We start from the raw sequence: 21,940 nt of genomic DNA, 5'->3' as shown, positions 1-21,940 counted from the left end.
GCAGTTGAGCTTGATTGATGAAAAGAGATTGGCAGCAGTATATCATGGCAGTTGTATCAAAAGAGGATGGCAAGAGCATATAATAAGAAGGTGCGTCCCAGAAAATTTGAAGTGGGCCAGCAAGTGCTGAAACGCATCCTGCCACATCAGGCTAAGGCAAAGGGCAAGCTCGCCCCGAATTGGCAAGGGCCATTCATTGTAACCAGAGTGTTGTCCAATGGCGCTTTATGTTTAACAGATATCGAAGGGAAATGCGTCGACATGGCTATCAATTCTGACGCAGTTAAGAGATATTATGTATGATTTCTTTTGATTGTAATTGTTGTTTGTTTGCACTTGGCATAGTTTCGAAAAATGAAATGACGGAGGCAATTTGTTCTTCCATCCAAATACTTCAACCTTTGCTTCCCCTTTTGAGCCTTATTTATTCTTTCATACCCCTCTTTTGGAATCAGTAATGAACATGAAAGAAAAAGAGAAGAGAAAAAATAATGATAATAAAGACAAAAGAAAAGTCACAAGAAAAACAAAGGAATTGGGAACTACGTTTGACCTGATTCCTCAAAGAAGGATACGTAGGTGCCTCACGGCTCGGTCATAGGGTAACAAAAGACAAAAAAAAATCTCCAAACAAGAAAAATTGGGGCAGAAGTTGGGTTTATAATTTTGGGAAGGAAGTTTGATTCCAAGAGTTGTAATGTGTTACCCATCAAAATTATTTTGAACCTTTTTTATACCTTTTTTTCCTTTATGCATACACGAAAACCCATATTGATGTCCAAAAAAGACCTCCCGATCAGTATCCGAGAAGTGTCAAGTCATGCAAACGGAAGTCGAGAATAATACTCTGATCCCTAGTAGAGAAGAGGATCATAAGCTGGAAATGAATTGTTAGCCGAAAGAATCCCCAGCAGAGAGAGTCATATCGGTAACACTCCGATCCCCAGCTGGAAAAAATAAAATAAAATGAGAGAGTCTTATCGGTGAAAACCTCCACAGGCACCATAAGGCAACGTAAGTTGAGAGAAATAAAACGAGAGAGTCTTATCGGTGAAAACCTTCACAGGCACCATAAGATGACGGGAGTTGAGAGAAATGAAAGAGTCTTATTAGTGAAAACCCCTCAAAGGGCACTATGAGGCGACAAGACGAGATTGGCTGAAATGATCCGCATTTGGTAAAACATTGAGTGCTTGTTTATCCCCAGTAAGATGAGGCCGTCCGAAAGGTTGATTGATACAAGTGGACTGGGTTGATTAATTCGAAATGCACGACATGATCGTTGGGATCGGTTATATCATTCAGATAAGTTCTTTTCTTTCCTTTTCCCCAGCATTTGTTCAGAAAGATTTCTTCTTTTTCTATCTTTTGAAATCATCACTTTTTCATTTCTTGGTCTAAAGACTTTATCTCCCCAACAGTTTGTTTTGAAAAGAATTTTCAGAGCTTATTACCAGTTGCCAAGGTGGTGCAAAAACACAATGTAGATAGGACGGGCCAAAGATAAGGCGACAAAGCAAAAAGAAGTTTGTGGTAAGACCAAATGATGAATGGGTCTAGATTCCAAGAGGACCGAATTTCCAGGGAAAGTTGGAGAAAAACAGAAAAACAACAGTTGAAAAGTTATGGATCAAATTCCAAGAGGATCCCCAACAGATTTGCGAGATGCATGAACAACTCCGACAGATTATTGACCAAGTTCCGCGATAGTCAGACAACACAGAGCGGGGAAGGAAGAGAAAAGAAAAATCATCCCCGACAGGAATATCATCCCCAGCAAATAATATCATCCCCAGCAAGTTTTGTAATAAAGCGCAAAGCAGGGTAAGGAAAAAACCATCCCCAGCAGGAGTGGCACAACCACTCACCACGTTTTAAACTAACAAATTTTTCTTTGATTTGAAGTAGGGAAAGGAAATGTTATTGACAGCGGGAAGACATGGCCACAAAGAAGATTATCAAACTGGGGCAGAAAATTTTCTCTCATTGTAATAATTTACTTGAAATCAGATAGCCACTTGGGGAAATATGGAAGATAACACAAGTTTTGAAGGAAGTGGAATCCCCAGCAGTTTACGGGAGAGGGCAATACAAGTTTTAAAGAAAGCAATCTTGGAAGAAGCAAGATAACCCGAGTTTTAAGGGTAGTGGTCTTTGAATCAGTATCATCCCCACCATTGTTAAAAGGAGGAAAGTAACTAGTCTTAAAGAAGGAAGATAATTCCCCAGCAGTGTTATCCCCGGCAGGTTTCAGAGAAGTGAGAACACCAGTTTGAGGGACGTAATTGCTGAAGAAGTCAGGAGCCCGCCTGTAGAATTGAGGTTGTTTATTTTAAGTTGGAGTCAGGAGCCCGCCTGGAGAATGGAGGTTGTTTAATTTTAAGTTGGAGTCAGGAGCCCGCCTAGAAAATGGAGGCTGAATTATTTTTAAGTTATTGTTGGAGTCAGGAGCCCGCCTGGAGAATGGAGGCTGATTTACTTTCAAAATTGTTGTTGGAGTCAGGAGCCCGCCTGGAGAATGGAGACTGATTTATTTTCAAAGTTGCTGATGAAGTCAGGAGCCCGCCTGGAGAATGGAGGCTGAATTATTTTTAAGTTGTTGTTGGAGTCAGGAGCCCGCCTAGAGAATGAAGACTGATTTACTTTCAAAGTTGTTGTTGGAGTCAGGAGCCCGCTTGGAGAATGGAGGATGTATTATTTTTAAATTGTTTATTGAAGTCAGGAGCCCGCCTGGAGAATGGAGGTGTTATATTTTTAAGTTGTGTTAGAAGTCAGGAGACCGCCTGTAGAACGGAGTTTGTTATAATTAAAGTTGACGAAATCAGGAGCCCGCCTGGAGAATTGAGGTATTATATTTTTAAAGAAGTAGCTGAAGTCAGGAGCCCGCATGTAGAACGGAGGTTGTTATATTTTAAGTTAAAGGAGTTATGAGCCCGCATGTAGAACGGAGGTTGTTATATTTTAAGTTGAAGAAGTCAGGAGCCCGCTTGCTCGAACGGAGGCTGTTATATTTGAAGTTGAAGAAGTCAGGAGCCCGCCTGTAGAACGGAGGTTGTTATATTTTAAGTTAAAGGAGTCAGGAGCCCGCCTGTGGAACGGAGGTTGTTATGTTTTAAGTTGAAGAAGTCAGGAACCCGCCTGGAGAATGGAGGTGTTATATTTTTAATTTATAGTTGAAGTCAGGAGCCCGCCTAGAGAATCGAGGTGTTATATTTTTAATTTATAGTTGAAGTCAGGAGCCCGCTTGGAGAATCGAGGTGTTATAGTTTTAAGTTGTTGAAATCAGGAGCCCGCTTGGAGAATAGAGGTGTTATATCTTTAAGTTGCACTTGAAGTCAGGAGCCTGCCTGGAGAATGGAGGTATTATATTTTTAAGAAGTTGTTGAAGTCAGGAGCCCGCTTGGATAATGAAGGTGTTACGTCTTAAAGAAATAGTCGAAGTCAGGAGCCCGCCTGGAGAATGGAGGTATTACATTTTGAGTTGTAGTCGAAGTCAGGAGCCCGCATGTAGAATGGAGATTGTTATATTTTAAGTTGAAGCAGTCAGGAGCCCGCTTGTTAGAGCGGAGGTTGTTATATTTGAAGTTGATGAAGTCAGGAGCCCGCCTGGAGAATGGAGGCTGCATTATCTTTAAATTGTTGTTGAAGTCAGGAACCCGCCTGGAGAATGAAGGCCGTATTATCTTCTTTTTTTTAAAGTCAAGCTGGAGTCAAGAGCCCGCCTGTAGAACAGAGGAAATAAATTTCAAGATTGAGGTCAGGAGCCAGCCTGTAGAATGGAGGTGGTTAAATTTTAAAGTTGTTGCATTCAGGAGCCCACCCGTAGAACGGATGCGTTACTTTTTAAGTTGTTAAAGTCAGGAGCCCGCCTGCAGAACAGAGGAATACATTTCAAGATCAAATTAGAGGTCAGTAATACGGAGGGTTACAACAAAAATATCCCCAACATGAATCCCATTTCAGAAATCTGAAAGAAGACTGCAAGAGCAAGTCGAAGATAGATAAGATTCTGTAATTATTAGTCTAGTCTAGCTTTTTGTTTTCTTTCTAGCAATGGTGTAATAAGGAGGTCGGAAAGCAGTAGTAACAGCATGCAACAGCAGTAACAGCAACATCGCAGTCCCATGGTAGTCCCAGCTACCAAAACTTCCCGAACTACATTAACTTGATTCCCTTCTAGCCAGGGATATGTAGGAAACCTTTGAAGCAAAGGTTCAGTTAAATCTTTTCAAAAATGCTTCACACGGAATATTCCAACGGGCAAAAATCGCTCGTATCCGCTCACTTTATCTTTGCACGAAAACTCTTTGTGTTTTCGGACAAATAGGGGCAGCTGTGAGCACGTGATTTTTGCCCTATGAGAACTACTCCCAAAAATTCAAAATAAAATGGTTTTGTGTTGTTTGTGATTTATTTGTATTTTGTTTGTGCATGTTTATTTCTACTTTAATTAAGAAAAATATAAAAATATGTGTTGCATGTGCATTTAGGATTTAATTTTACAATTTAGGAATTAATTAAACAATCAAGTTCGTTTTACAAAATGGAAAAATCACAAAAAATATGTACTTTGAATTTTTGCATTTAATGTCCGAATTGTGTGATTTTATCTTTATTTGATGTTTAATTTCGTGTGATAGCTATTATTAAGAGTTAATGTTTTAGTTAATTGTCAATTTTATAATTTAATTAGGATTTTTAGTTGAAAAGGAAGTAAAAGAAAATGAAAGAAAAAAGAAGAAAAGAATGAGAATTGGGCCAATTTCAATGCAAAAATCAGGCCCAAATCACCCATGAACCAGGTCCAGTTGTCCCGGCCAGAGACGTCTTAAAACGACGTCGTTTGGTCACTCTTAATCAAGGCCGTTGGATTAAATCGATCCAACGGTTGAGATTCAATCTCCCTTACCCATTCCCAAACCCGACCCGTTACCCGGATCCAGCCACCCCCCCACTTAAACCAAACTATGTCGTTTCCTATCAGTAAAAGGATCCATGCCATTAATCGTGCTTGATCCAACGACCAGGATTAAACCACCCCCTCCGTATATATATCCAACCTCTCACCTCACACCTCCCCTAAGCCATACCCCCTTTTCATTGTCTCTTTCAGAGACAAACCAAACGACCATGAAACTAACACCCCTAGAGCACCTAACCACCCTCTCCACAAATCCCTTACCTGTTTTGCTCGAATCAGCCTGTGGCTTCTCGAATCTTCAATCGATGATTCGAGCAAAACTTGAAACCCACCCCAACTAGTCCCAAACTCATACCAAGGCACCCCCTGACCTCTCTCGTCACCAAACCACTGTTGATTTGGTTCGAATCAAACCGGAACCGTTCGAACCCCAAATCAAACCCCAAGAATCCTAGAAAACCAAAGGCTGGAGTTGGTCCGAATTAGAGGAATTTGGGTGTCCAATGGACCTTAGTCGAAGTGTTCTCAGTTGAGAACACTCGATTAAGGTCCGTTTGACCTCAAAAAGTTCGAGTCAATGGTTCGACCTGGGTTCGTCCAGTTTCTATTTTGTTAAGGTACCTTTTTCTCCTTTCTTGTTCTATTTGGTTATGGTTAATTGTGTTTAGTTAGTTATAATCCAGTCTTGTTCATTGTTCTTTCTTCTTCTCCATCAGACCTTTTATTTGGTCCAATTTTATCATTGCTTCTGTTTGTTGTCGATTGTTATATGTTATAGTTTGTGTAACCGATTGAATAAGTGTCGTCGATTAGTCTGGTATGCTTGAATGTTAGATTAGCATGATAATAGTCTAATTTGTGGTTCATTCTTGTCAGTTTCCCTCCTGCCTCGTTTGTGTTCTAAAGTTTGTATTAAAATGAGCTTGTTGGTATATTTGAACTTAGAAATGAGCCTGTTGGTATATTCAGTTCATTAAACTGGATTTATTGGTCATTTGTTATCCTGAATCTGTCAATCCCCTTAAGGCTCTTCTGGCTGTTTTTTCTTTTGTATTCCAATCTGACTAAGGCATATGCTCGTCTAGTTGATTTCAGTTCATCTGTTGTTGAGCTAAATATGATTGGTTCCCCAACATAGTTAGTTCAATATGTGCTGCCCTGAACCCTTGGTCTTCATTTTAATGCCATTTTATTTAATATCTTGAATTACTAACTGATTTGAATTTGTTATAGCTGTTGTAGTTTATTGGATTCAGCTTAGTTAGTTGGTAGGTTTGAATAGGTTAGAGTTGAAAGGTTCAATGCAGAGTGAAGGGGGTTGGGTAGGATAGTAATTTCAGGGGCTTTAGGAGGGTAATTTGGGAATTGAAAAGTTTAAAAATGGCTAGTTTAGAACACTTTATGAAAAGCAATGAAGTGACTAACTGTATGAGTCAAAATCTGACTAAGGATATTCGACACGAAGTGGTATTACTAAAAGTAATTTGGCCGAGGTCGACTAATGACTAATGAAACTCACCGCCGAGCAGTCGATCATGGTCGAGGTCGAGTGTTAGAAGAATCAGTAACAACTAGTTTAGTAACAGGATTTTAGAGAGAATATTCCATTGAATATTCCCTTTCTTGTACTTTTAGGGTTAATCAGAGGTATGCCCCTTATAAATAGAAAGAGAGATAAGGTGATTCATGTAATATTCTCTGATAAGAACACTTTATGAAAAACAGACTTTCTCTCTAGATTGAATACAAATACTACCTTTATAGAGAGATTCGATCCTCTATTATTTTTCCCCTTTTCCACCAGATCCGAGATGGCTCCAAATATTCTGATCTTTATCTATCATTCATCCTTGTCGGAAGAAGGAATCATCCACCTCATTCAATATTGGGTTAAACATTCCCCCTATTTACTCTAGTGCCATTTATTTTCATTTGTTGCTTCTTATTTTTTCCTCATTAATAGTCTTAAAACATTAAATGTTCCTTGCGTTTGATCTGCTATTAGTATCGCACTACATTATTCTCATTAATCGGTTATAGATTAGAAGTTATTATTATTAACTAAGTTTAACCCCCCCATTACATACATTTAGTTAGTTTAATCAAAGATCTATATTTTTGGTCAAACATATAAAGGTTATATTCACTTTGTGCTCATGTACTGTGTTGTAAGCATGTGTCACGTAATTAGATAATTTCCTTCCTTTCTTGTATAGTGGGCCGAACGCCTCGTCAATATAATATATGCATATATGGTTCGTGCTACTCGACCCTCGACAGTGTATATATCATTCTGGATCGGACTGAACGACCTTGCATAATCGTGACACTAGCAATCTGAATATTCACGCGATTATCCTTCCTCGGATGCCTGGCATTTTATTGGTATTTCTTATCCTTTTGATATTGGCACTTGATATATCTGAGTTGTTGAGGTAGAATATAAGACTAGGAAATTCACACCTTTAAATTTTTTTATGGAAGATTATGTAACTTATATATTTATCACATTATTATTATTTGCTTCATATCTGCTTATGATTTATTATATTGCTTTATTGGACCTCTAGTAAGTGTCGATGTCGACCCCTCGTCACTACTTCTCTGGGGTTAGGCTAGATACTTACTAGGTACGCATTGATTTATGTACTGTTGCTACACTTTTGCACTAAATGTGCTGGATCTGACTGGTTCAATTTGTGGTTATCTTGGCGCGTAGGTGCAACTACTGAGGAGACTTTATGCTGAGATGCATTTCAGGCTACGCCTCGCAGGCCACAGAGTCTCCATTGTACTACTTAGTCTATCCTGTCTTATTTACATTCTGGACAGATGTTGTATTATTATCGTACTCCTTCGCTAAAGCTCATGCACTTGTGACACCAGGTTTTGGGATGTTCTAGATGTTGTGGTGATTATACTTAGCATTTACACACTTTTATTATCTATTCAATTAAAGTGTAAATTTCCATGATTTTAATGCGTTGATTTCTTTATTTGGTAAAATGTACGATTTCGAAAATAATAAAATGCATAATCAAGTTGGTAGTTTACCGTTGGCTTGCCTAACGGCGACTTGGGCGCCATCACGACCTATAGTGAATTTTGGGTCGTGACATCTACACCATCCTATCAAGGGTCACACCTTAAGAAAGAGTATTAATGTAATTAATATGACTCTATTATACACGATTTAATTTGTATAATTTGGTTAGATCCATAGTTATATAGGAAAATTATCAGTTATTTTCATTTATAAGTAGTTATTATAAAAATTAGTCAATTCATAAAATATTACTAATATTATCTAGAATATTACCAATATTTGCCAATAGCTATTTATAGCCAAAAAAATGTTAATTTTATGCTTTTTTTGAGTGAGTGTTATTAAAATAGACTTAGTACATCTTAAGGAGTCCGAATCTCAATTTTGGGATGATTTGGTGGAGTTTTGAGGTAGTTTGAATTGAAAATTCAATGTGGAAGATGAAACATAAAAAGGAAAAATTGATATGTTTATCATAGTATGTATCATTTGTGTATCACGTATGCATTATATTTATATCGAATGTGTATCACATGTATTTCCATGTATACCTGTGTGTGATACATGCATGATACATGTTTGATGCATGTGTCGCATAAGAGTTTTTTGAACTCGATTTTAACTACGAATTTTGATTCCAAATTAGTCCAAATCACCTTCAATTTTCCTCAAAATTTGTATATTGACTTATCTATATGTTTCAATGAATTTCAATCATACCCATTGCAAAAGGTCATTTTTTGCTTAAAATTTTAGAATATTGTATATATATATTTTCTTGTATTTCATTACCTTGTTTGCTATCTCATCCATGAATTTTTCTTTCTATATTGAATCTAATATTACTTATCACGCTTAAAAATATGGAATGAGATATTTGTATGCGATTCTTGGAGAGAAAGAACCTTATTTATTTGGGTTTTCAATTTTTATATGTGCTTGGTTAGTTTTGGTAAATATATGATTAATGGCTAGAGGTTGGTAAGTTGGAACTTATTTGGAATATTTATGTAAGATTCCCTTATATAAAAATGACCCTCTATAGCCCCTCAAAATTTTAATGGCCCATGTTTTTTTCTATTGACACGAAATATTCCTCTCGCCCAAACATATTACATCTAATAGCCTGACATGTCTATTTTGTATATTTTTTGTATAGTGACAGTCTATTTTGTATATATTTTGTATAGTGACAGTCTTTAATATATTTTTTGTATAGAGACAGTCTATTTAGCATATTTTTGTATAGTGCAGTCTATTATATATAAATTGTACAATGACAGTCTATTTTGTATAGTGGCAGTCTATTTAGTATATTTTTTGTATAGTGATAGTCTACTGTACATAAATTGTATAGTGACAGTCTATTTTAGTATATTTTTTTATATAGTGACAGTCTATTTGTCACGCCCCGAACCTGGGGGGCGAGACTGGCACCCGATGCCTCGCCTATCCTTGCGTACCAACTTGCAACTAAGGGACTCTGAACATATAATATCATACTTTGGCCATGGGCCACACTGCAAGGCAATTTGCAAACACTGACTAAACATCAATATAAAGCTGGACCGACAAGCCCGTCATAAATACTACAACTAGCAAACCAATCAAAATATATATACAAGGCCTACAAGCCCAACATACTGCACTAACTGATAGGATATGTCTACAAGCCTCTACTGATGGATATACAGTGATTGAAACAGGGCCCCGGCCTACTCATAACACATATGCATATATACACAAGATGTACATAAGCTCTAGACCCGGCAACTCCGAAGGGCATGGAGCTTACTGATCAAGCTGAACTCGGGCAACACCTAATGAGGAAGTCTATCAGTCTGTCTGCCTGAACCCGCACACATGAAATGCAGTGCTCCTATAAAGAGATGTCAGTACGAAATAATGTACCGAGTATGTAAGGTAATATATCGAAATTTGAAACTGAATTGATAATTTAATAACTGAAAGTAACTGGGAGTCAAAGACAATCTGAAGATATGCTCACTTACTGATACTAATTCAACTCTCTCAATATAGTAAGTAAAATAATTGTCCGACTTTATAAAGCTCAGTATATATAACTGCTCTGCCATAGTAGGCTCGCTCATAGGTGTTCGACCATACTAGGCTTTGTATCTCGGCCATGCTGGGCTCGCTCATAGGCGCTCATCCACAGTAGGCTCGATATATAACTTACCATCTGATTAGAGGTTGCCCAATATGGGCTTGCCCACCGATTATAGCTCGATGGTGGTGAAAATACTGTAATAATGTATATATATATATATATAGACCTCTGCTCTCTTGACTGGAAGAAGACAATACTTAATTGAATATAAAGTCCCGATAAGGGAGAATACTATAACTTATGATAGTAGGATAATGTATATAAATTCGGGAGTTTGAACTTCTCTTTATGCCTCATTATCAAACACATGTAGTTACGAGATCGTGCCAAAATGAAGGAAGGGCTTAGCCTTAACATACCTGAACCGATTCTCTTGACAATCCCTTTAACATACATCAATTGGGACAAATCACATAACGGTGGATCGAAGTAGGGTAAAATCCATATGATATTCTTGAGAAAGATTGCAACGTACTCCCTTAGAATCGCAAAACCCCGTTGCTATTACCTTATGAAATCTCGTATGAATTTTTGTGGCAAATTCCGTATGATTGCTTTGTGAATTTGATCATGATCTTGTATGATCTTTGAAGCTTCATCCGTAAGTTGTAGTCATAGCCTTTTCATTTTGTAGTCATAAGGCTTAATAACATCTTTTAATAAAAAATGAGATAAGGTAATTACTTTAAATGTTGTCGCCTTTCAAAGTGACTTAAGAGTCATCAAATAGACATATATTGCTGCCACGTTTTTGTCTTGATTAAGCTTATCCACAAAATTCTTAATTAACTTGTTAATTCCCTATTAACCAATAATTACCCAATTATCTACATAATTAGGAATTATCTCAAATTACTTAAAATACTACTCACTTTTAATACACTTTGTACACCTTAATATTATGATCATGTGGTACCTTGTATGGCACTAGTCCATAAATACGTGGTATTATATCTTGGACCGTATTTTTTCTCAAAATGTCACATTTCGACGAAAACTCATTTCCTTCGATTCGCTTACCCTCTCACCTTCAGAAATTTACTTATCACTTGTTTGAAATAGCATAATACTTATAATTCCAAAATAATCTCGCTCCTGAACTTATGTCGATTAACTTACGATGAAATTTTAACGTACAAAAATGCGGGATGTAACATTAATCGGCTCCAACCCTATACTACTATAGAGTGACAAGAGAGGTCGATGCAGCTTTTACCCGAAAGGTCAGGATCGAATCCACAAAGATCTAAGATAGGTTTGGAATTGGGTTCCTATCTAATCTAGCAATGTGCGATGTTCTTAATTGCACTTCCAATTATTTCCTAGACTTAGTCTCTCTTTATCAAGAAGAGCATAAGTCAAAAAGGCACAAATCAGTGTTTGCAACCACCAATTCAACATTTAAAGTATAAATCAATCCAAATATCATTCACCCATAAATATTTAAGCCCTAAAATTGAAGAGCCATTAAATACCCACACTAGGGTTGAGCCACAACCCTAGCTAATGGGTTTAGCTACTCATAATCAAAGAAAAAATCAAAGATTTAGATAAAATATAAGCCATATAAAGTAATTACAAGATTAAATTCTAAGATTAATTACTAAAGATGTTCTAAAATTACTCAAAAAGGCTAAAAACGGCTGTTCACGTGCTCTCCCAAACAACAAATGACCTAAAAATCTGAAAAAGAACTATTTACACACAACTAAAATTTTCAAACAAAAATGCCCCTACGGAGGTTCCGTTGACAGCAGAAATAGACCCCTGAAGCGCTATGACTACCGCGGCCACGCAAAAGCAAGTGCGGACCGCAGTCTTCAATTTTTAGCTTTACTTTTGATTCTCTGATTCTTGCTTCCGCTGAGGGCAATAACTTGACCGCTGCCGCGTCAGAGACATCGCTTCCATGCAATTTCACCGCGGGCAGTGGTAACTTGTTAAGCCCAAAATGTAACTCTCTGAACCTTTCCACTTCTGAGAGCGAAATCAAGACCGCCTCAGCGGTGGACCCCCCGCGTCCGTGTTTGTTTCTTCGCTGTCAATGCTCTTTTGACTCAACTTTGAAGTTGTGCAGGTTTCACTCCTTTTTGAGCTAGTTATGATTTTCTTGACTCTTTTTGACCAAACACTGCAAGCAAGCACAATAAGTTAGCTTTTGGGAATACTTTTACACACTTTTAATCCAAAACCTAAGCAAAAAGGAGCATAAAATAGGCTAGAATTCTTAGTTATCAATTTCCCCATACTTAAGCTTTTGCTTATCCTCAAGCAAACAAAGTAATTCTCACCTCCTCAAGATGAAAGAAAGGAAAATTTCTGTTGTCCTAAAGTAACCTCATCAAGAATCAATTGGGACTGACAATTACCCTCAACTCAAATGCATTATTAACAATACACAACCTTTTTAGCACCATGACTTTAGTGCGATACAAAAGTATCAAGCGTTGACTCAACTCATCAAGAAAACTCTTTCTACTATATTGGTCATTGTGGAATCTAAACTCATACTCCTCAACTCTCCATAAGCAAACCTTACTTTTAGATTGTAGCACTCAGAACGAGGATTGTGGAAAACACGCTCACATCTCTCAAAGGAAGGTCACAAGTCCGGTTCTAAGTACCATAAGCTTGCCCTTTATGTGAGTCACCACTAATGTAAGCTCACTCAACTCAAGATCATATAGGGCTTTTGCGGGAATGTAATGAAGGCCTTTGGTTCATGGTAGGATATATTGATCTATGAAGGTTTCATCTTTCCTTAATCACTTCGTTTGCTTCATTTTGGCTCACATTTTCTTGACTCTTTGAGTCATTTACTTCTTCCTTAGGGGCTAGCGAGACATACTATCACTCTTTATTGTTCATTTCACTCCCTTTTCTTCTTTTTAATCTTTCTAAGCCTTTCATCTTTTACTTTTATTGAATCCCTTCATTTCTTCTACATTGTTCACTTTCTTTTTGACTTTTTGGCTTTTCTTTCTTTTTCTTTTTTGCCTTTCCTTTTCTTCATTTTGTACCTTTTATCACTTTTGCATTCCTCATCTCTCCCCCCAAACTTATGTTTTTTCCTTGTACTAAGTAAAGATCAGGTGCCAAAAGAGGATCATTTTAGAACGGATAAAGGCGTGTATCATGGTTATTGAAAGAATAAGGGTTATGGCTCAACGAGATTGACTAGGGATGTCATTTTTGGTGGGCTATGGATGTTTTCAAGTCTCAATTAGGATCAAGGAGAGCCTATGATCACTTCTCGAGCCGAGCTACACTTATGATTTCGCCTAGACAAACATTCAGGGCAAGTTCTAGACCTATTGGCACGGGACTTGGACTTGCAAATCAATACCTCACCACACAAGCTATAGGATTGCTAAAGAGACAGAGTCGAGGGACCACAACAACCTTAGCTAAGATTTGAGCAACAAAAATAGTTCGGAGAAATCACTCGATGATTGTTTAGTCAACACAAGAGTCTCAAGGTCACAATTGTCACCATCATATACACACCAATTTGTTTTTAACCATAAGGTCAAAGGCAAATGTATTAGACCCAAGTGAAGCTTTACCTGAGGCACTATTGCTTACTTACTACTATTTACACAAAAAAGAAAAGAAAACAGACTCAAACCCTTAAGAAGGTTGTCATACCATTCATCATCGGGAAGAGCCACCCGGTTCACACAAACTCTACCTTTGGAAAGAACCGTTGCATTAAGAAAATCAAAGGATTATTGATCACAAAACTTGCAAAATAAGAAGTTACGAACCGAAAAAGAAGCTACTAAATGAAATAAGAAGCTATGCTATTAAGGAAAATTGTAAAAGAAGTTATGAAGTAAAATACGAAAAGTAAACTAAATATGTACAATAGGGGATTTAGACGAATATACATAATGGGGAATGAATATATACATGAGAAAAGTAACTTTATATACATACCGAAATTGAAACATAAAGAAAAGTAAAAAAAATGGTAAAGTTATATACATACCAAAAGTGCAAAATAATCATAAAGAAAAAATAGTATCATTATTACAACCCAACTATAAAATCATCAAATCAAAATAGGACCACCCCCTCAAATAAAAACTAGCATTATCCTCAATACTAAATAACCAAAAATAAGATCAAAAGAGGGTTAGAGAGTAAGGAAAACTCCCTATGGGTCCTCTGTCTGCATGGGGTCTTGTGACTGGGTCTCTGGATCACCTGGCTCGGGGTCCTGTGGTTGGCCTGAGGCACCTCCGTCAGGATCCTCCAGCTCAATCTCCATATCATCAACCTGGGGCATCACTCTCCTCCTCTTGGGCTTTCCCTCAGTCTCCTGCTCCTGAACCTGCTCTGTTTGAGCTGTTGGAAGCTGGTCCTGCAATAGTAGCTCCAATGGTAAGTCGCCAACTGACTTCATTTTTTCCATCTCTGCCCTCAATTGCTTCATCGACTCCTTTGAGGCCCGAGTTTTTTTCGAGTTTCTTTGTCTGTTTGCTCAGCTCTTTAATTGATCTTCCTTGAACTGCAAGAGCATCCATGATAAGCTTTTGGTTGCCCAGGAGCTTCTTCTGGTTGTCCAAAAGCTCCTTAAGGGACTCATCCACTAAAGCTGACACCTGGGGCTGTGCGGGAACTAACTGGGATGCCACTGAACTAGATAGCACATACAACTTAGAAGTTGCTGTCTGCATCCAGTTGTTGATGCTGAAGAGTGTTTGGTTCAACCTATGAGCAGTCAACGGGTATGCTGAGGAGCATGACACTAAGGACGGCACGGAAGTAGATGGTTCAGAGGCAGGATCTGGTATGGCAGTGGGAGGCTGTGAAGTAGTGAGTACCACTGCTGGCTCTTCATACTGGCTAGTAGAAATAGTCGTTTTTCCCTTGGATCCCTTGGATTTGGGGTTGCCTGGACCTTGAAGGGTATACCATGATAAGGGCTTTTTGGGCTTTACCTTGATATCGTAATCCCTTTTCTCTACCTCCTGATCTTCCAAGTACATGGTGAGGAAGTTTGGAAAGGGGTAAGATCTATCACCCTCGTTAACCACTCTGGTGATCACCCTTGACATGATATTCCCGACATTAATCAGGAACCCCGCTATGATAGCCTTCACTATAATCGCCCGAGAAACCGGCATGTCACTGTCGTAAGTAGTGGGTTCTAGTCTGCTGCATACAAAGTTCTCCCAACCCTTTTCCTCAAAGTTTAGGGTGTTCCTCAAGATAGGAACCCCTGCTGCCAACCAAGCTGGAGTAGTATCCGGGAAAGCTAGTACTGATTCCAACCATAGGGGGGCTGCCTCATCCATAGCCACTTTCTCTAAGTACAGTGACTCATCTTCATCATTGAATCTGAGATACTCATTCAGAGTCTTCCCATCAAACTTGACCTTCAGGTTCCGCACCTTAGTCACAAATATGCCCTTCTTGATGTGGGAGGCATTAGCGTAAAATTCCTTGACTAGGTGCTCATTAGCATCTGGCACCTTGCTAGTGAAGTACTCACACCCCACTCTTTCATTGAAGTGTTGCTTCACATTGGGGTTGTGGGGTAGAAGATCCCGCTCTATGAACTTCCGTTCATGTATGAGTGACTTTTGAGGCCACCACTCCCTGAACTTGTGATATGCCAACTCATTGACAAACCTTTGTTGACACACCTCCAGGTTTCTTGTCCTTTCCACACCTCCAGTCTGGGTATCACCCCCTCTCCTGTCGTCCGGTACCTCGACATCTACATCTATGAAATCCTGTGCCGGTGACGAAGCTGTGAGTGAGGCTGAAGCTGAGGACTCACTACTCTCTGCTGATCCATCAGACAACTCAGAAGCAACATGATAAGTAGGAGAGGCTGGGGGTGTAGGCTCATTTGTCAAATAAAATCTTCCCGGGAAGTCTGGAACAGTTGTGAGCACTAAGTCACCCTCTGAGGCTTCCCGGGAGGGGACATAGTCACTTCCCTCTGAGTGGGATGCAACTCTATTTGTAGCTCTAATGTTATTCCTCATTTGCCTAATTAATTTCCGTATTTCTGGGGTTAACTTAATTTATCCTCGTCCCCTACCCCAGGAGGACTCTGCTTTCCCCTTTTGTTTCTCACTGTCACCTCTAGATTTAACCATTGTCTGCAAACATGATCAGTGGAAAGTTGTTAGAACAGGTGCTAGAAGAAGCAGTGAACAAAAGTAGAAGAGCAATTGACAGTTCTTGAAAAAGTTACAGACCGCTGACAGCGGATAATAAAACGCGACCGCGGAATGATCACCACTGATCACGGAAACTAGGGCGCGGCCGCAGAGATGTGGGGATCAGACTACCCACCCTCTGATTCTATGCTATCGCCAATCATGGAAAATAGGGTGCGGTCGTGGAGGTTGCATCGCTGTCCGCGGAAAAACAACTGTGGTCGTGGACCCTTATTTTTGCTTATCTAAACTTGTGCATCGCTGACCGCGAGAAAAGCACCGCGACCGCGGAGGTTAGCCATTGTCAGCAGTATTTGTCACCACTGAACGAGGTCATCAAACCTTCCAACTCAGATATAACTCATGAACGTTGACCGCGGAAAATCAACCGCGACTGCGGAAGTCAAAATCGGCCTCAGCAATCCTAGGGTTTCAATTTTTTATACATTTAGTGGTTATTCTCTATACTATTAACCCCAACTAGCTATTAAAGTCATCAACCCTAACTATTTAAGCCTAATATAATTAACACTAATAAAGTCTAGGTTAAAATTAAAAGAAAAGAAGAAGAAGAAGTAAAAACTAAAAATTAAAAGAAAAACAAACACAAAATTAAAGAATAATGAAGGAGTGAAATTACCAGATGTGTAACGAGTGATGAGAAATGGACTCAAATTGAGTTTGTACGGATTAGGGCGCGGATGAACAATGATAATTTTAGTTTGAGAGTCAAATGAGTGAAAAGGATAAAAGGTCTCATGACCTTCTATTTATAGAAAAACACCTTGGGGCCCACGAAACTTACCTGGCACGGACGCGGCAAATCACCGCGGTCCATGCTTGTGAAGAACAGAAGGCCTGCTTGATTTAAACTACCGCTGAGAGCGGTAAATGGCACGCGGCCGCGACTAGGCACCACTGACAACGAAGAATGCACCGCGGATGCAGTTGAAACTTCAGAAAAGTCTCATTTTGGACTTTTCAATCTCGCATCCGCCGCCAATGTCCGCCTCCGCGAAATGGACACCGTTGACTGCGAAAAATGGAGCGCTGTCAGCGGTCCAACTTCAGACAGTTGCAAAAATTTTCCAGCTGAGTCCTGCACTACATCAAACATTCCTACATGCGTCTCATAACCAGTTAGTTCAAAACAAGTCCTACACTAAGAAGAGAATCAAAAAGAAGAAAAACATATGGGTTGCCTCCCAAGAATTGCCTGATATAAAGTCGCGGCACGACGCAAGTTACCATAAATCATTTGAGAAGGACCATTGCCACCACGTGGCTATCATCAAACTTGACAAGATAGTGCTTCACTCTGTGCCTATTAACTCTGAAGATTTTACCATTTTTGTTTTTCAAATCAAGAGCACCAAATAGAGTTACAAGCACCACCTCAAAAGGTCCACTTCATTTTGACTGAGCTTTCTCGGGAATAGTCGTAACCGCGAGTTGAATAAGAAAACCAAGTCACCTTCCTTGAATTCCTTGCTACGGGCATATTTGTCATGTAAGTACTTCATTTTGTCCTTATACAAAGACGAGCTAGAATAGGCATGAAACCAAAACTCATCAAGCTCATTGAGTTGCTCCACCCGGAGATTTGCTGCAACATCCCATTCAAGATTTAACTTTTTTAAAGCCCACATGGCCTTGTTCTCTAACTTAACCGGTATATGGCAAGCTTTCCCAAATACCAACCAGTATGGAGACATACCAATCAGAGTCTTGTAAGCAGTCCTGTAAACCCACAAAGCATCATCTAATTTCTTTGACCAATCAGTGCTATTTGCATTGACAGTTTTTGACAATATGCTCTTAATCTCCCTGTTGGAGACCTAAACGTGCCCACTAGCCTAAGGATGGTAAGGGGTTGAAACCTTGTGATTGACACTATACTTTGTAAGCAAAGTGTCAAATGCCTTATTGCAGAGCTGAAAACCCCCATCACTGATGATCGCTCTAGGAGTGCCAAACCGAGTAAAGATATTCTTCTTGAGAAAAGCTACCACACTCTGGGCCTCGTTGTTGGGTAAAGACATGACCTCAACCTATTTGGAAACATAATCAACAACCACTATAATGTATGTGTTGCCACATGAACTCACAAAGGGCCCCATTAAGTCAATGCCCCATATATCAAATATGTCAACCTCAAGAATAGTGGTGAGAGGCATTTCATCCTTCTTTGAAATTCCACCTGCTCTCTGACACTCATCACATCTCGTCACAAGCTCACCCGTATCCTTGTACAATGTAGGCTAATATAAACCACAACTAAGCACCTTTGAAGCTATCCTGTCCCACTATGATGACCACCTACGGGAGAGGAATGACAAGCATCCAGAATACTCATTTGCTCCTCTTACGGAACACATCTCTGGATCACACCATCATTACAAATTTTAAACAAATAAGGCTCATCCCAGTAGTAGTCCAAGCTTTCCTGTTTAAGCTTATTCTTTTGGTTAGAGAGATCTGACACAGAACAATACCGGTCACAAGAAAGTTGGCAACATCCGTAAACCAAGGCATGTTATTCACATATATGGATAGGAGTTGCTCATCAGAGAATGAATCATTAATTTCAAGGCCATCACGGGGCCTCCCCTCCTCCTCCAAGCGGGACAAGTGGTTCGCCACTTGGTTTTCACTCCCTTTCCGATCAACAATCTCGAGGTCAAACTCTTGAAGCAATAGAAGCCATCTCATCAACCGAGCCTTAGAATCCTTCTTTGTCATCAAGTAACGGAGTGATGCATGGTTAGCATGAACTATCACGTTGGCACCTATGAGATAAGGCCTAAACTTCTCCATTGCAAACACAATTGCTAGCAACTCTTTTTTTGTCACTGTGTAATTCACTTGAGCATCATTCATTATTTTGCTTGCATAATACACCGGGTAAAACATCTTGTTTACTCTTTGACCCAAGACCGCTCATACCGCAACATCACTTGCATCACACATAAGCTCAAAAGGTAAGCTCCAATTAGGTGCGGTAATAATGGGAGTTGTTGTCAATTTGTACTTGAAAAGTTCAAAAGCTTTCATGCATTTCTCATTAAATACGAACTTGACATCCTTTTCCAATAATTTGCACAAAGGATTCACTACCTTAGCAAAGTCTTTGATGAATCTTCGGTAGAACCCGCATGCCCAAGAAAACTCCTAACCCCCTTGACTGAAGTAGGAGGAGGAAGCTTTGAGATCACTTCAATTTTCGTTTTATCCATCTCTATTCCGTTCTTTGAGATCTTATGGCCGAGGGCAATGCCCTTATCGACCATAAAGTGGCATTTTTCCCAGTTAAGCACAAGATTTGTCTCTTCACACTAGGCCAGCACTTTGTCAAGATTCTTCAAACACTCATCAAAGGAGTCACCCATAACACTAAAATCACCCATGAACACTTCTAAGAAGTCCTCCACCATGTCGGTAAATATAGCCATCATACACCGCTGAAAGGTAGCCGATGCATTACACAAACCAAATGGCATCCTAGAAAAGGCAAAGGTGCCATACAGACACGTGAATGTGGTTTTCTCCTGATCTTCCATAGAAATCAAAATCTGGTTGTAACCTGAGTACCCATCCAAGAAACAGTAGAAGACACGCCTAGCAAGTCTATCTAGCATTTGGTCAAGAAAGGGCAACGAAAAATGATCTTTGCGGGTCACTTTATTTAGCTTGCGATAGTCTATGCACACCCTCCATCCGGTGACAGTCCTGGTGGGAATCAAATCAATTTGCTCATTGGTAACCATAGTCACACCACCCTTCTTCGGCACACATTGCACCGGCGAAGTCTAAGAACTATCAGAGATGGGGTACACAACCCCTGCATCTAACTACTTGATCACCTCTTTTTGACAACCTCTTGCATAGCCTCATTCAACCTCCTTTGATGTTCCACAGAGGGCTTGGCATCATCTTCGATTATAATCTTGTGCATACAAACGGCGGGGCTTATTCCCCGAATATCAGCTATAGTCCATCCAATTGCCTTTTTCCTTCTTTGGAGCACCTCCAGTGTTGCATCTACCTGCATGTTAGTAAGAGAGGAAGAAAGAATAACAGGTAAAGTTGAACTAGGGCCCAGGAATTCATACCTGAGGTGTGAGGGCAAAGGCTTCAACTCCAAAATGGGATGTTCCTCAATTGAGGAATTTGTTGGCGGAGTCTTTCTATTCTCAAGATCCAAAGAGAGCTTACGAGGCTCATAAGAATGAGAGCTTATTCCGTGCAAAGCATTGACACACTCCACCCTACCTTCATCCTCATTCACATCAAGGTTCAACAATACCGCTTCTAAAGGATCCTCCACATTGATCATGACACTAGTATCATCAACTATCACATCTGTGACAAGATACACAAAAGAGCACATTTTAGTACTATTCAACTACCTCATTGATTTGCACACATGAAAGATAACTTTTTCGTCATCCACCTGGAAGGTGAGCTCCCCTTCTTCCACGTCAACCAATGCATTCCCTGTTGCAAGGAAAGGTCTTCCCAATATTATTGACACCTCATAGTCAACTTTGCAGTCAAGAATCACAAAGTCAGCAGGTAAAATAAACTTGTCAACCCGAACAAGAACATCATCAATAATACCAAACGGTCTCTTCATTGTTCTATCTGCCATTTGCAATCTCATTGAAGTAGCTCTTGATTGACCAATACCCAAAGTTTTGAACACAGAGTAAGGCATCAAATTGATACTTGCTCCCAAATCACACAATGCCTTTGCAAAATCCACACTCCCAATGGTACATAGAATGGTGAAAGCACCGGGATCTTCAAGCTTTGGAGCCGTTGAGTGCACAATTGCACTTACTTGATGAGTCATTTTGATGGTCTCACAATCCATGGATCTTTTTTTAATCACCAAGTCTTTCAGAAACTTGGCGTATCCCGGCATTTGCTCAAGAGCTTCCACCAAAGGAACATTGATCGACAAGTTTTTCATCATCTCAATAAACTTCTTAAATTGGTTTTCATTATTTTTATTCGCAAGTCTTTAAGGGTAAGGTGAAGGAGGCCTTGGCAAGGGAGCATTAGCTCTGGGCACTTCCATTTCCGGTATGTCTATTATGTATTCCCTAGACGGGTTCACGTCATTTTGAGTCTCCACCTCATTATCATGAATATCAATTCTCACTTCCACATTCAAATTCTCTTCACTCACTTGCTCATCAACTGTAGGAGCATCATCGTCTTGCACTTCAACCTTATCACTCACAACTTCCTTTTGCTTGGAGGTATTCACATTACCACCGACCACTGACATTGCTTGCCTGGTATTGTTCCCACCCTTTGGGTTTACTACCGTATCACTAGGTAGCGCCCCCTTAGGGCGAGCATTCAAAGGTTGTGAAATCTGGACAAGTTGAACCTCCAAATTTCGGATTAAAGTATTATGGGATGCCAATTAGGCATCAGCGTCGGCATTCTTTTTCATCATTTGTTCAAACATCATCTTGATCCTTCCCATCTTATTGTTTGACGAGCTAGGACTTTAGGACGGAAATGGAGTCATATTGTTTGGTTGTTGATACATCGGAGGTCTTTGAAAGCCTTGCCCCCGATTCCCTTGATTTCTATTATTCCAACCCCCTTGGTTGTTGTTTCCTCCTAATTATTGTTGTTGCCACTCC

The sequence above is a fragment of the Nicotiana tabacum genome, chromosome 18 (genome assembly GCF_000715075.1).
Source record: "Nicotiana tabacum cultivar K326 chromosome 18, ASM71507v2, whole genome shotgun sequence".
Taxonomy (NCBI): domain Eukaryota; kingdom Viridiplantae; phylum Streptophyta; class Magnoliopsida; order Solanales; family Solanaceae; genus Nicotiana; species Nicotiana tabacum.
The sequence above is the reverse complement of the archived record's forward strand: the minus strand, read 5'-3'. Positions refer to the sequence as shown.